Here is a 17,059-nt window from a genome sequence, read left to right as displayed (position 1 = left end):
GTGGGGGAACTGTACTGTACCTAATGTGGGGGAACTGTACTGCACCTAATGTGGGGGAACTGTACTGCACCTAATGTGGGGGAACTATACTGCACCTAATGTGGGGGAACTATACTAAGCGCCTAATGTGGGGGAACTGTATTGCACACCAAATGTGGGGGAACTGTACTAAGCACCTAATGTGGGGAACTGTATTGCACACCAAATGTGGGGGTACTTTACTGCACATCTAAAGTGGGGGAACTGTACTCCACCTAATGTAGGGGAACTATACTACACCTAATGTGGGGGAACTGTACTGCACACCTAATGTGGGGGAACTGTAGTGCACACCTAATTAGGGGGAACTGTACTGCACACCTAATGTGCGGGGACTTGTACTGCCAACCTAATGTGCGGGGACTTATACTGCACCTAATCTGAGGGAACTACAACCTAATGTGGGGGAAGCCTTAATCTAGCCCTGGGGGGAACATGATTGTATTAAGTGGAGGGGGACAGGGGTGGGATACAGCAGTGTATTGGGGAAGGGGGCAGGGGGATTAGCATTGTATTAGGGGGAGGGGTGGATCAGCATTGTATTTGGGGAGATGGGAGGGGGGATCAGCAGTATATTAGGGTGGATGGGAGGGGGGATCAGCAGTATATTAGGGGGGATGACAGCAGTGTTTTGGGGGGATGGAAGGGGAGGGCGGTCAGCATTGTATTAGGAGGAGGGGGTGATCAGTATTGTATTAGGGGGATGGGTAAAAAGCATTGTATTAAGGGAATGGGGGAATCAGCATTGTATTAGGGGGAGGGGGGATCAGCATGGGTGTAGAAGAGTGTAAATGGGTGACGGGTGGGCACAGGGGGTGACAGAGGGGTGGACAGGGGTGACAAAGGGACAGAACAGATGGACATAGGTGACAAGGATGTGGCCAGTGGGGTAAAGAATGGGGGGAGGGGGAACATGGGTGACAGCGGGGTGGCCAAGGTGGACATGGATGACAGGAGGGTGTACATGGGAGACACGGGGGTTAGAGGGGTGGACAGGGGTGACAAGGGGATAAAAAGAGGGGTGGACAGGAGTGACAGAGGGGACAATAGGGAATGGACATGGGTGACAGAGAGGTAGACGTGGGGGGGGGGATGGGGGTTGTCAGAGGGGTGGACGGCTATGGTGAACATAGATAACAGGGGTTGGAAAGGGTTGGCCAAGGTAGACAGGGATGACAAGAGGGTGGACTCGGGAGAAAGGGGGGTGGACATGGGAGACGGGGGGCGGGGGTTAACAGGGGTGAGGGGTGGACAAGGATGACAAGGGGAATAAAAGAGCAAGACAGAGGGGTAAAACAATTAATAAAATAATTCAACCGCCCCTTTCAGAATTAAAGGGCATACATTCCTATTACATGATTAACTGTTTTATATATTATAAAAAAAATGTGATAAAATATTTTATAAAAAATATTTAAAATGTACAAAATATTTTAAGTTAGAAAAAATCATCTAGATCCCAATGTATTCCTTTATTTATTTATTTTTTGTTCCCTTTTCTTATGCGGTTTCATAATCCCTGAGATAAGTAGTTCTGGCCCTAGAGTGTTATATATATTAGCGTCTGTAGCATGTATAAGGAGCATGTTATCATACTGGTGTCTTTTTACAGATGACTGATGCCCGGTGAGATGGTGAACCCTCGTCAGCTGCACGAAAGGAACCACGAGACAGGTAATTAATATTTATATTAATTACTGATAACAATCAGGCTAGATGTAAAATCTAGACCTGTAGAGATGTCATAGTCTCTCCCTTATACATGAAGATATATGTGTTGTTAATAAGTATATCATCTATGAACAGCTTCTTATATAACACAACCTTGTCTCAGGTACAGAGATTAGGAACATTTATGTCCTTAGTCCCTGTTTTTTATTTGTAGGAATCCCCTTTATCAATATAGTTTTTTTTTTTTTTCAGAAAGATTTATTAAGGTTTTTGTTTAGTTTTTGACAAAACATAAAAAACACACATGAACAAATCAAAACAACCCCCCATCCCTTCCCCCCACCCCCAGGAATGACACCTCCCTCCAGGTTCTTATGACAAATATAAACTAGAGCACCATGTTATAACCCGTGTAGCAGTCACCAAAAAAGAAAAGAAAAGCCTTGAAAGACACATTAGGAGTAGGAGAATATTATACTGGGCTATAAGGGAAGGAAAATAAGAAAAAAAAAACATGAAACAAAAGAATCACCACACATTTAGGCCGACACAGAGCAAAGACACATCAATATATGTAAACCAATAAGGGGAGGACACAAAGACCACATCACCCAAGAAAAGAAGCATATCATCAGCATATAGAGCTATGCGTTTATCTTACCAAATTACCCAGGGCCTCCTCCAACTCTCTCAAAGTATGTTCAGGAAGTCTCTCTGGGTCTGCGACAGGGCTGCCACTGGGATAGAGGAAACAAATTGATACACAGTAACATCATCATAAAACTATTTGGAGGAATACGTCTCCTCATAAGAGGAGACTAACACATCAAGAATTTTAGCATCTTCCTGCACCAGAGACCCAGCACCATTGCAGAGACAAAGAATGGCCATGGACTCCTGCTGCACCCGAATCATACGTGCCAGTAAACGGCCAGTGCTTTCCCCACTTTCAAAATATTGCTGCTGCTGAAAAAACCTTTATTATCCGCCATGTGCAGTAGATGTACATCCAGTAGAGTACTCAAAGACTGCCAGCGAACCTGAACAGCACCAGACGGGCTCCCAAGGAACTCCCTCTCAGCAAAAAGCACCTGCCATTGCAACAACTCCTGTATTCCTTGATTCTTCAATTTACATGTGGTAATGTCTCTAATAAACACACCCGGAACAAAAGCCTTCAGAGAATCCCACACTACCCCCAGCGAAGCTGAGTCACAATTAATTTCCAGGAAAGATTCAATATCCGCTACCAGGGTGTGGCCTATTGTGGGTACCTGAAGCCAGATTGGAATAAAATGCCACAAGGACCCCCTAACTCTAGGACTAGAACTGAAGTTAAGGTGTACATGAATAGGAGAATGATCTGATAAATGACAGGGGAGATATTCCACCAACGCCACCCATGGGAAGATCAGCTCATTACCCAGCGCTAAATCAATACGTGACAGAGTACCATGGGAACTAGAGTAGCAGGAATACTGCCTACCTGCAGGATTGCACCGACTCCATAAGTCAACCCACCCAGCTTCCTCTACAAATCTAGTCAGACCGGTAACAGAAGACTCTATAGGGGCTCCTCTACCCCCAAATTAATCTATGGACGGATTCAAAAGATAATTTAAATCTCCTACCAGAAGAAGGGGCACATCTGGCAGGGAAGAGACAAAGGACACCACCCTCCTTAATACATCACTAGAATATGGGGGAGGGATATATATTGCAGCCAATATAAAAGGCACATGGTAAAATTCGCCATAAAGGCACACAAAGCGACCATCAGGGTCAATCAAACTAGAAAAACACTTAATAAGAATATTCCTGTGAATAAGAACCCTGACAAAAAATTTGCGTGGCGCCCCTACCAAAGTTGCCAAGCAAAGAAAAAAAAAGAGGGGGAAAGAGTCGCAATGTACAATGTGGGGGAACTGTACTGCACACCTAATGTGGGTTAACTGTACTGCACCTAATGTGGGGGAACTATACTACACCTAGTGTTGGGGAACTGTACTGCACACCTAATGTGGGGGAACTGTATTGCACACCTAATGTGGGGGAACTGTACTGCACACCTAATGTGCGGGGACTTGTACTGCCAACCTAATGTGCGGTGACTTATACTGCACCTAATCTGGGGGAACTACAACCTAATGTGGGGGAACTATACTGCACCTAATATGGGGGAACTGTCGAGGGGGGGGGCATCATAATGAAGTGCTCCGTCTTCCAGACAGCCTTAATGTGGCCCTTGGGTGGGGGGAACAGCATTGTATAAAGTGGAGGGGACAGGGGTGGGATACAGCAGTGTATTTGGGGGGGGGGCGGTGGGGGGGGATCAGCATTGTATAAGAGGGATGGGTGGATCAGCATTGTAATAGGGGAGATGGGAGGGGGGATCAGCAGTGTATTAGGGGGGATGGGAGGGGGGATCAACAGTGTATTTGTGGGGATGGCAGCAGTGTTTTGGGGGGGATAGAAGGGGTGGGGGGTCAGCATTGTATTATGGGGGAGGGTGGATCAGCATTGCATTAGGGGGGATGGGAGGGGGATCAGCAGTGTATTAGGGGGATGGGAGGGGGAACAGCAGTGTATTAGGGGGGATGGGAGAGGAAGAGGAATAGCAGTGTATTAGGGGGAGGGGATCAGCAGTATATTAGGGGGAGGGGGGTCTGCAGTGTATTTGATTAGGGAGTTAGCATTGTATTAGAGCTCAGATGTGTAGACGAGTGTAGGATCAGGGGTATAGAGGAGTGTACATGGGTGATAAAGGGGTGTATGTGGGTAACAGAGGGGTGTTTTGGGTGTAGAGGAGTGTACATGGATAACATAGGGGCAGGGCCAGACTCGCCTACCGGGATATCGGGAAGTTTCCTGGTGGGCCGCAATGAGATGTGGCTGCATTTTTTTCCCCACCAGCGGCCACCAGGGCCGGATCATCATTGGCGCTTATGGAGCGCCTTCTCTGGACCCCGTGCCCTCAGGGGGCACCCGTCACATTAGGGACATCCCTGTGTCCTGAAAAATCTTTTCGGGACACAAGGATGCCCTGATTACCTCTCTGCGGCCCCACATTAACCTTAAAAATGCAGGGGCCTCCGGGAGGTAGCGCACGCAGGGACATCACTGACGTCCCATGCGTGCGCCCATAGTAACAGAGCAGAGCGGAGCAGTGAGGAGGAAGCGCGCGCATTGTAAGTGACCAGCGGTATGTCATCTTCAGTGTTCCCACCACCCCACCTCCGGTCCTGGGACCTACTGCTATGGCCCATAGGCCATAGCAGTAGATTGTGACCCTGGAGTGGTGGTCGGAATACTGAAGTGGGGCAGTAAACAGGCATACAGCCTCCAGCCATACAATGTCTGTGGGGGAACTGTACTGTACCTAATGTGGGGGACTATACTGCACCTAATGTGGGGGACTATACTGCACCTAATGTGGGGGAACCATACTGCACCTAATGTGGGGAACAATACTGCACCTAATGTGGGGAACTATACTGCACCTAATGTGGGGGAACTATACTGCACCTAATGTGGGGAAAGTATACTGCACCTAATGTGGGGGAGCTATACTGCACCCAATGTGGGGGAGCTATACTGCACCTAATATGGGGGACTATACTGCACCTAATGTGGGGAACTATACTGCACGTAATGTGGGGAACTATACTGCACCTAATATAGGGGACTATACTGCCAACCTAATGTGGGGGACTATACTGCCAACCTAATGTGGGGAACTATACTGCCAACATAATGTGGGGAACTATACTGCCAACCTAATGTGGGGGACTATACTGCACCTCATGTGGGGGAGCTATTCTGCACCTAATATGAGGGAATTTTACTGCACGTAATGTGGGGAACTATACTGCCAACCTAATGGGGGGAACTGTACTGCACATAATGTGGGGGAACTGTACTGCACCTAATGTGGGGGACCTGTACTTCACCTAATGTAGGGGAACTGTACTTCACCTGATGTGGCCCATAGGCCATATCAGTAGATTGTGACCCTGGAGTGGTGGTCGGAATACTGAAGTGGGGCAGTAAACAGGCATACATAATGTGGGGAAAGTATACTGCACCTAATGTGGGGGAGCTATACTGCACCTAATGTGGGGGAACTATACTGCACCTAATGTGGGGGACTATACTGTACTTAATGTGGGGAACTATACTGCACGTAATGTGGGGAACTATACTGAACCTAATGTGGGGGACTATACTGCCAACCTAATGTGGGGGACTATACTGCCAACCTAATGTGGGGAACTCAACTGCCAACATAATGTGGGGAACTATACTGACAACCTAATGTGGGGGACTATACTGCACCCAATGTGGGGGAGCTATTCTGCACCTAATATGGGGAAATTTTACTGCATGGAATGTGGGGAACGATACTGCCAACCTAATTGGGGGGGAACTGTACTGCACCTAATGTGGGGGAACTGTACTGCACCTAATGTGGGGGAACTGTACTGCACACCTAATGTGGGGGAACTGTACTGCCAACCTAATGTGCGGGGACCTATACTGCACTTAATCTGGGGGGAACTACAACCTAATGTTGGGGAACTATACTGCACCTAATGTGGGGGAACTGTCGGGGGGCCCATCATAATGAAATGCTCTGTCTTCCAGGCATCCTTAATCTGGCCCTGGCTATGGACTGGCCCGCCGTTCCCCAGACCTGAATCTGATTGAGCAAATCATGCAGCGCTCCGGTCAGCGGCGCTGACCGCGAGCGCTGCTCCTCTGTCACCGGAGTTGACGCGATCCGGGGATCCGGGGGATGTGACGTGCCCGCTCGCGGATCGCGTCCTACCATGTCACTTACTGCATGCCTGCTGCTGCTTCTTCCCGGCGCACGCGGCCCAGCTCCCTAGTTAGCGCGCGCGTTGGCTTACTAAGATTTAAAGGGCCAGTGCACCACTAATTGGTGCCTGGTCCACTCTGTGTAATACATATAAAAACCCACTCCCCCTTCCTGTTCTTGCCAGATCTTGTTGCCCTAGTGCCCTGAGAAAGCGTCTTGTGTGAATCCCTAGCCTTTATTTCCAGATCCTTTGCTGTTGCCCCTGACTATGAACCATTGCCGCCTGCCCTGACCTTCTGCTTCGTCTGACCTTGCCTTAGCCTTGTCCTTGTGTACCACGCCAGTCTCAGCTGCCAGAGAGGTCGAGTCGCTATCAGGGGATACCACCTGGGAGTTACCGCCGCAGCAAGTCCATCCCGCTTTGCGGCGGGCTCTGGTGAAAACCAGTAACTCCTTAGAACCGATCCCCCGGTACGGCCCACGTCATCACCTCTCTGGCACAGAGGATCCACCTCCAGTATCCTCACCAGCCGCCAGCCCGGACCCTGACAGTAGATCCGGCCATGGATCCGCTGAGATGCCGCTGCCAAGTCTCGCTGACCTCACCACCGTGGTTGCCCAGCAGTCTCAGCAGATCGCCCAACAAGGACAACAGCTGTCGCAGTTGACTGCCATGCTCCAGCAGCTTCTGCCTCCAGAGCGTCTACCATCTCCTCCGCCAACTCCAGCATCTCCTCCACACTGTGAGCTGCCGTTTCTACCTCTAGAGTCCGCCTGTCTCTTCCTGAGAAATTTGATGGGGACTCTAAGCTGTGCCCGGGGTTCCTGTCCCAATGTTCCCTGCAACTCGCGATGATGTTGGACCAGTTCCCTACAGAACGGTCTAAGGTGGCTTTCGTGGTCAGTTTGTTATCTGGAAAGGCCTTGTCCTGGGCCACACTGCTTTGGGACCGCAACCATCCTGCCACTGCTTCCATCTAGTCCTTCTTCTCCGAAGTACGCAGTGTCTTTGAGGAGCCAGCCCAGGCTTCTTCAGCCAAGATGGCTCTTCTGAATCTCGTTCAAGGGAGCTCTTCAGTGGGCGAATATGCCATACAGTTCTGCACCCTCGCCTCTGAGCTCGCCTGGAACAATGAGGCCCTCTGCGCGACCTTCAAGAAAGGTTTATCCAGCGACATCAAAGATGTTCTGGCCGCACGAGAAATTCCTGCTACGTTGTCTGAACTTATCCAGTCGGCCACCCGCATTGATATGCGTTTCTCTGAAAGACGCCAGGAGCTCCGCCAGGAAAAGGATCTTGTTCGCACCAGGCGGTTTCATCACTTGGCACCTCTCTTCCAGAGTCCTCTGCAACCTATTCCTGTGTTTCCCGCCGAGGAGGCTATGCAAGTGGATCGGTCTCGCCTGACCCAAGAAGAGAGGATTCGCCGCAGAAATGAAAATTTGTGCCTGTACTTTGCTAGTACCGAACATTTCCTAAAGGATTGCCCTATTCGTACTCCGCGTCAGGGAAACGCACGCACCTAGTTAACGTGGGAGAGGCGTTACTAGGTGTGAATTCATCCTCTCCACGTCTGACTATACCAGTGTGGATTTCTCTATCCGCTAATTCTTCCTTCTCTGCAGTGGCCTTCCTGGACTCAGGTTCAGCAGGAAACTGTATCGAAGCCTCACTCATCAACAGATTCAATATTCCTGTTACCCGTCTCATCAAACCTTTCTTCATTTCGTCTGTAAACAGAGAAAATCTGGCCAGCACTGTGCGTTACCGCACTGAACCCCTGCTCATGACCGTTAGTGCTCTCCATCAAGAAAAAATTGAATTCTTTGTATTGCCTAACGGTACCTCTGAAATTCTTCTTGGCTTGCCCTGGCTCCAGCGTCACACTCCTACCCTCAACTGGACCACTGGTGACATTAAAACTTGGGGCTCTTCCTGCCACAAACGCTGCCTTAAGTTTGTACCTACCAACCAAGTACCCATCACTACACCATTGCCTGGCCTTCCAAAAGTCTATCAGCACTATTCTGACATCTTTTGTGAGAAGCAGGCGGAGGTCTTACCACCGCACAGACCCTACGACTGCCCTATTGACTTGCTCCCTGGTACCACACCGCCCCGTAGCAGAATCTATCCTCTCTCCGCTCCAGAGACTCAGGCCATTGCTGAATACATTCAGGAGAATCTAAAGAGAGGTTTCATCAGGAAATCTTCTCCAGCCGGAGCTGGATTCTTCTTTGTTGCCAAAATAGACGGATCTCTTGCATAGACTATCATGGTCTTAATAAAATCACAGTAAAAAAACGCTATCCTCTGCCTCTCATCTCAGAACTCTTTGACCGTCTGCGCGTAGCAACTTGACCTTAGGGGCGCTTATAACCTCATCAGAATTCGTGAAGGTGATGAGTGGAAAACCGCTTTTAACACCAGAGAGCCACTTCGAATATCTTGTCATGCCGTTTGGACTTTGCAACGCCCCTGCAGTCTTTCAAGATTTTGTTAATGAAATTTGTTGGGACTTACTGTATATCTGCGTTATTGTCTATTTAGATTACATCTTAATATTTTCCTCCAACCTAGAGGAACACCGGCTCCATGTCCGTCAAGTGCTCCAGCGCCTTTGTGAAAATCCTCTATACGCCAAATTTGAAAAGTGTCTTTTTGAACGTAGCTGTCTTCCTTTCCTGGGATGCCTCTGCTCCGGTCAAGGTCTTCAAATGGATCCTGACAAACTCTCCGCGGTGTTGGATTGGCCTCTCCCCTCTGGACTTCGTGCTATCCAGCGCTTCCTCGGATTCGCCAACTACTATCGTCAGTTCATTCCTCACTTCTCCACCATCGTTACTCCTATTGTGGCACTGACTAAGAATAACGCGAATCCGAGGTCCTGGCCTCCCCAAGCGGATGAAGCTTTTAATCGCCTTAAGGCCGCCTTCGCCTCTGCACCAGTCTTGTCCTGGCCAGATCCTCTGAAGCCTTTTTTCCTTGAGGTTGACGCCTCCTCAGTTGGAGCCGGAGCTGTCCTTCTTCAAAAAACCAATAAGGGAAAAAACGTCACTTTTTCTCCAAAACTTTTTCTCCTCCTGAAAAAAACTATTCTATAGGAGACCGTGAACTATTGGCCATTAAGTTGGCACTTGAGGAGTGGAGACATCTTCTGGAAGGATCCCTTCATCCCATCACCATCTACACAGACCATAAAAATTTGTCTTATCTTCAATCTGCCCAGCGGTTAAATCCTCGCCAGGCTAGATGGTCGTTGTTTTTTGCCCGTTTCAATTTTCAAATTCATTTTCGTCCTGCGGACAAGAATGTCAGGGCTGATTCTCTATCACGTTCCACCGATGCCTCAGAATCCGAAGCTCTTCCTCAGCACATCATACCTCCAGAGTGTCTGATCGCCTCTGCTCCTGCTTCTCTGGTGCCAATTACTCCGGCAAAAACGTATGTTCCTCCACGTCTTCGCCTCCAGACTCTCAAATGGGGTCATTCCTCCTATCTGGCTGGTCATGCTGGAATCAAAAAGTCCATACAGTTAATTACCAGACACTATTGGTGGTCTTCCCTGGAGAAAGATGTGACCGATTTCATACGGGCCTGTACAGTGTGTGTACATGACAAAACTCCACGCCAGAAGCCTGCTACACTTCTCCTTCCTCTGCCTGTGCCTGAACAGCCATGGTCCCATATAGCTATGGACTTCATCACTGACCTACTTTTATCTCATGGCAACACTGTCATTTGGGTGGTCGTTGATCGTTTTTCCAAAATGGCTCATTTTGTCCCGCTTCCAGGTCATCCTTCTGCTCCACAATTGGCGAAAAAAAATTTCTGCAAATGTTTCCTCTCCACGGGCTTCCCACGCATATCGTCTCTGATAGAGGTGTTCAATTTGTCTCAAAATTTTGGAGAGCACTCTGCAGTCAATTAAAAATCAAAGAAAATTTTTCTTCTGCTTATCATCCTCAATCCAATGGACAAGTGGAAAGACTGAACCAGATTCTTGGTGACTACCTGCGACATTTTGTCTCCTCCCGTCAAGATGATTGGGTCGACCTTCTGCCCTGGGCTAAATTCTCGAACAATTTCAAAAATTCTGAGTCTTCCTCCAAATCTCCATTTTTTGTGGTGTACGGCCGTCATCCACTTCCCCCCCTCCCCATTCCCACTTCATCTGGAGTTCCTGCCGTAGATGAATTGACACAAGACTTCTCCTCTATCTGGAAGGAAACTCAAAAGTCACTCTTACTGGCCTCATCTTGCATGAAGAGACATGCTGATAAAAAGAGAAGAATTCCTCCTGTCTTTGCCCCCGGTGACAAAGTGTGGCTCTCTGCCAAATACATCCGTTTCCATGTCCCTAGCTACAAGCTTGGTCCTCAGTACCTCGGGCCATGTAGAATCAAAAATCAAATCAATTCTGTCTCCTACAAGCTCCATCTTCCTTCTTCTCTTCATATTCCCAACTCTTTCCATGTTTCTCTTCTCAAACCTCTCATACTTAACCGCTATTCTCCCAAGGTCACTGTTCCTTCTCCTGTCTCTGGATCCTCTGATGTCTTCTCTGTGAAAGAGATCCTCACCTCCAAGTTTATCCGAGGTAAAAGATTTTTTTCTTATTGAGTGGGAGAGTTGTGGCCCCGAAAAGAGGTCTTGGGAACCCGAGGCCAAGGAACAAGGAACTCATTCGTAAATTTCTGGGTTCCAAAAAGAGGGGGAGACCCAAGGGGGGGGGGTACTGTAACGCCGAGCGCTCCGGGTCCCGCTGCCTCCCCGGAGCGCTCCCTCTGTATGCAGCGCTCCGGTCAGCGCCGCTGACCACGAGGGCTGCTCCTCTATCACCGGAGGGGACGCGATCCGCGGGACGGGACGTGCCCACTCACGGATCGCGTCCCATGTCACTTACCGCATGCCTGCTGCTTCTTCCCGGCGCGCGCGTGCCGGCTTACTAAGATTTAAAGGGCCAGTGCACCACTAATTGGTGCCTGGCCCAATCTGTGTAATACATATAAAACCCCACTCCCCCTTCCTGTCCTTGCTGGATCTTGTTGCCCTAGTGCCCTGAGAAAGCATCCCTAGCCTTTGTATCCAGACCCTTTGCTGTTGCCCCTGACTACTAACAATTGCCGCCTGCCCTGACCTTCTGCTTTGTCTGACCTTGCCTTAGCCTTGTCCTTGTGTACCGTGCCAGTCTCAGCTGCCAGAGAGGTCGAGTCGTTATCAGGGGTTTACGACCTGGGAGTTACCGCCGCAGCAAGTCCATCCTGCTTTGCGGCGGGCTCTGGTGAAAACCAGTAACTCCTTAGAACCGATCCCACGGTACGGCCCACGTCATCACCTCTCTGGCACAGAGGATCCACCTCCAGTATCCTCACCAGCCGCCAGCCCGGACCCTGACAGTTACAAATTTTGGCGGTCTTTTTTTCCTTTTACCTCTTGTGAAAATAAAAAGTATGGGGCACCACTGGCATATTAGTGTAACATGTTTTTTTTTTTTTTTACACTAACAGGCTGGTGTAGACCCAACTTTTCCTTTTCATATGGGGTAAAAAGAGAAAAAGCCCCCCAAAACTTGCAAAACAATTGCTCCTGAGTGAGATAGCGCCATGCACATTTAAGGACTAAATTAGGGATTGCATAGGGGTGGACATAGGGGTATTCTACACCAGTGATTCCCAAATAGGATAGGGTGCCTCCAGCTGTTACTAAACTCCCTGCATGCCTGGACAGTCAATGGCAGTAGTGTAGTGTTTTTAAAGTACATTCGCACTGGCGGGGGTTTACGGTGAGTTTCCCGCTAGGAGTTTGCGCTGCAGCAGAACATTTGCCACAGCTCAAACTTGAAGCAGGAAACTCACTGTAAACCCGCCTGTGTGAATGTACCCTGTACATTCACATGGGGGGGGGGGGGCGGGGGAGGCAAACCTCCAGCTGTTGCAAAACAACAACTCCCAGCATGCAACAGACTGTGCATGCTGGGAGTTGTACTTTAGCAACAGCTGGAGGCCCACTGAGTTAGGTTCTGTTACCTAACTCAGTATTTTCCAACCAGTGTGCCTCCAGCTGTTGCATTAATACAACTTCCAGTATGTTCTGATCATCGAAGGACATGCTGGGAGTTGTTGTTGTGCAACAGCTGGAGGCACACAATTATAACTCCCAGTATGCAGAGACAGCCGTTTGCTGTTCCCGAATGCTGGGAGTTGTAGTTTGGCAAGATTTAGAAGGCCAGGGTTTAGAAACCACAGCATAGTGATCTCTAAACTGTGGTCCTCCAGATGTTGCAAAACTACAAATCCCAACATGCCCAGACAACAAATTGCTGTGTGGGCATGCTGGGAGATGTAGTTTTGCAAGATCTAAGGGGCCACAGTTTAGAGACCACTGCACAGTGATCTCCAAACTGTACCCCTCTAAATCTGAAGAAGTTAATATTAACAACATTGTGTAACGAGGGCTTGTGGGGGAGTGTTTTTTGGAATAAAAGTATACATTTAAATGTATTTTTTTTATTTATTTACTTTACAGGCTTAGTAGTGGAAGCTGTCTTATGGATGGAGTGAATTACTAAGCCGGGGTTTAGCCTTAGCCCCAAAACAGCTAGCACTATCCCCCGATTATTGCCCCGGTACCAACCGCCACAGGGATGCCGGAAGAGCAGGTGCCAACAGGCCTGGAGCATCAAAAATGGTGCTCCTGGGCCTAGGCGGTAACAAGCTGGTATTATTTAAGCTGGGGAGGGCCAGTAACAATGGTCCTCGCCCACCCGGGTAACGTCAGGCTGTTGCTGTTTGGTTGGTATCTGGCTGAGACTGAAAATACAGGGAACCCTATGCATTTTTCTTTTATTATTTAATTATTTATGGGGAAAAAAACGCATAGGGTTCACCATATTTTCATTCTCAGCCAAATACCAACCAAGCAGCAACAGCCTGACATTACCAGGGTGGGCGAGGACCATTGTTACTGGCCCTCCCCAGCCTAAATAACGCCAGCCTGTTACCGCCTAGACCCAGGAGCTCCATATTTGATTATCCTGGCCTGTTGGTACTGGCTCTTCCTGGCACCCATGTTGCGGTGGGTACCAGGGTAATAATCGGGGGGTTATCGCTAGTTTTTTTTTTTTGAGCTAATGCTAAGCCCCGGCTTAGTAATGGATTCTGTCTATAAGATGGCTTCCACTACTAAGACTGCAAAGTAAATAAAAAAAACAAAAAATTTTTAAAAAACTTTTATTCCAAAAAACAATCCCTCCCTCGTTAACCATTTTATTAACATTAAACAATAAAAAAACAAAAAACACTGGTCATCGACATTCTCCACAGGATACATGAATCTGAAATGAGAAGGAAAAAAAGGAAGAGAAATAGGTTAGTACATTTATTGTAACCCACCTGCACATTTCCCGCTTGCACCACATGACTACAACTCCCAGCATGCCCTTACAGCAAGGACATAATGGGAGTTTTAGTCATGTAGCAGGGCTGGTTGGATATGTGCAATCGGGTGGCAAGCTTGTCACCTGCCCCCACTGCATGACTACAGCTCCCAGCATGCCCTTAGTGTAAGGACATGCTGGTAATTGTAGTCATGCGGTGCAGGCGGGTGACAAGCTTGTCATCCGCCCGCCCATCTAACACCCCTCCCCCCGTGCTGCACAACTACAATTCCCAGCATGTCCTTACAGTAAGGACATGCTGGGAGTTGTAGTAGTGTTGCATGGATGGGAGATGTGCAGGCAAGTGACAAGCTTGTCACCCTCCTGTACATCTCCGACCCGCTCGTCCCACCGTGCTTTTGATAGTGAGAGTACAAAATTTGCATAAAAAGTCTCACCTGTGACTTTTTGCACAGCTTCGCTCTCCGCCCACCCGCCATCATTTCTAACACCCACCCCCATTTCTAACACCCACCCCGTAGCTATTGCAGGACTACAAATCCCAGTATGCCCTTACAGTGAGGGCATGCTGGGAGTTGTAGTTCCAACACCTTGCAGGCAGGGGGTAGATGTGGGCAGGTGACGTGGAGCGGAGCTGTGCAAAAAATCACACGAAAAGTCTCACGGGCAACTTTGTGTGCCACTTTTGAAAATGTTGTCATAGGCAAGTTTGTAAGCCAGGTCTGACCTTGCTTACACTTGCGACTTCTTAAAGGGGGTTTGCGATTTTTATTTGCTTACTTGCGACTTTCGCAATGATAAATCCTGGACCACTGCAAAGTAAAAACTGAAAATGGCTTAGATAGGGCTGACTGGTATTTTTTGTTTGCCCACAAAAGTCACACAAAAAATTGCTTAGGCGCACGTGCGACATTTGTAAGCAAAAAAAAGCTGCTTATATCCCTTGATAAATCTCCCTCTATATCTTTTTGTCTTGCTATAAAATAAAGACAGCAACAGGCAAAATATGGCCAACCGGCAATAATATGTGATGTATATATTTTTAATGTAATATATATATTTTACTGGTTCGGCTTGCGCAAGTTTGTAAATAGCGCAAAAAAAACCGTGAAAGCACGTTTTTTTTGGCAGATTTAAAGGGGTATTCCTGGGAAAAACAATGTATATCAACTGGCTCCAGAAAGTTAAACAGATTTGTAAATACTGCTATTAAAAAAATCTTAATCCTTCCAATAGTTATCAGCTGCTGAAGTTTAGTTGTTCTCTTCTGTCTGGCAACAGTGATCTCTGCTGACATCTCTGCTGATCTCGGGAACTGCACAGACTAGAAGAGATTAGCTATGGGGATTTGTTTCTACTCTGGACAGTTCCCAAGACAGGTGTCATCATAGAGCACTTAGACAAGAACAACTCAACTTCAGCAGCTCATAAGTACTGAAAGGATTAAGATTTTTTAATAGAAGTCATTTACAAATCTGTTTAACTTTCTGGAGCTAGTTGATCTATATAAAAAAAAAAGTTTTTTTTCCTGGATAACCCCTTTAACCCCTTAAGGACGCAGGACGTAAATGTACGTCCTGGTGCGGTGGTACTTAACGCACCAGGACGTACATTTACGTCCTGTGCATAACCGCGGGCATCGGAGCGATGCCCGTGTCATGCGCGGCTGATCCCGGCTGCTGATCGCAGCCAGGGACCCGCCGGCAATGGCCGACGCCCGCGATCTCGCGGGCGTCCGCCATTAACCCCTCAGGTGCCGGGATCAATACAGATCCCGGCATCTGCGGCAGTGCGCGATTTGAATGAATGATCGGATCGCCCGCAGCAGCCGATCATTCAGAACGCCGCACGGAGGTCCCCTCTCCTTCCTCCGTCCGGCTCCCGGCGTCTCCTGCTCTGGTCTGAGATCGAGCAGACCAGAGCAGAAGATAGCCGATAACACTGATCTGTTCTATGTCCTATACATAGAACAGATCAGTATTAGCATTCATGGTATTGCTATGAATAGTCCCCTATGGGGACTATTCAAGTGTAAAAAAAAATGTAAAAGTAAAAAAAAAGTGAAAAATTCCCTCCCCCAATAAAAAAGTAAAACGTCCGTTTTTTCCTATTTTACCCCCAAAAAGTGTAAAAAATAAATTTTATAGACATATTTGGTATCGCCGCGTGCGTAAATGTCCGAACTATTAAAATAAATTGTTAATGATCCCGTTCGGTGAACGGCGTGAACGGAAAAAAAAAAGTCCAAAATTGCTACTTTTTTAATACATTTTATTAAAAAAAAAATTATAAAAAATGTATTAAAAGTTTTTTATATGCAAATGTGGTATCAAAAAAAAGTACAGATCATGGCGCAAAAAATGAGCCCCCATACCGCCGCTTATACGGAAAAATAAAAAAGTTAGAGGTCATCAAAATAAAGGGATTATAAACGTACTAATTTGGTTAAAAAGTTTGTGATTTTTTTTAAGCACAACAATAATATAAAAGTATGTAATAATGGGTATCATTTTAATCGTATTGACCCTCAGAATAAAGAACACATGTCATTTTTACCATAAATTGTACGGCGTGAAAACGAAACCTTCCAAAATTAGCAAAATTGCGTTTTTCTTTTTAATTTCCCGACAAAAATAGTGTTTTTTGGTTGCGCCATACATTTTATGATATAATGAGTTATGTCATTACAAAGGACAACTGGTCGCGCAAAAAACAAGCCCTCATACTAGTCTGTGGATGAAAATATAAAAGTTATGATTTTTAGAAGGCGAGGAGGAAAAAATGAAAACGTAAAAATTAAATTGTCTGAGTCCTTAAGGCCAAAATGGGCTGAGTCCTTAAGGGGTTAAAGGAGTTCTCCAACTGACATTTTTTTTCTCCCGCTGTGCCCGGGCTGTAAAACTATACATAATAAACTTTCACTTACCTGCCTATGATCCCCCGTTGTTCCGATATCGCAGTCCCGTTCTCCGATCCCGGTCTCTTCCACTTACTGCGGGTCGGTGACTTCAGCGGCCGCAGCAATGTTCCGTCGCGGCCGCTGATAGGCTGAGCGCAGAGTGAAGTCACTGACCCGCAGGAAGTGGAAGAGACCGGAGAACGGGGGATTATTGGAACAACGGGGGATCGT

At 47.6% G+C, this 17,059-nt stretch overlaps 1 protein-coding gene across 9 annotated transcripts in view; it reads left to right on the top strand.

The window, feature by feature from the left end:
* Positions 1–17,059, top strand: part of LOC130282117 (neutral ceramidase-like) — a 348,583-nt gene that overhangs the window by 159,638 nt on the left and 171,886 nt on the right. For 5 of the 9 annotated variants that reach the window (XM_056530023.1, XM_056530032.1, XM_056530027.1 and 2 more), the window contains exon 4: positions 1,652–1,713. The exons of the other annotated variants lie outside the window; for them this stretch is intronic. The gene's annotated coding sequence lies outside the window, so the exon portion shown is untranslated. The remainder of the gene's footprint in view (positions 1–1,651; positions 1,714–17,059) is intronic. 9 annotated transcript variants of the gene reach the window in all.

Source organism: Hyla sarda, chromosome 7 (genome assembly GCF_029499605.1).
Source record: "Hyla sarda isolate aHylSar1 chromosome 7, aHylSar1.hap1, whole genome shotgun sequence".
Lineage (NCBI taxonomy): Eukaryota > Metazoa > Chordata > Amphibia > Anura > Hylidae > Hyla > Hyla sarda.
This window is presented reverse-complemented; position numbering and strand designations above follow the sequence as displayed.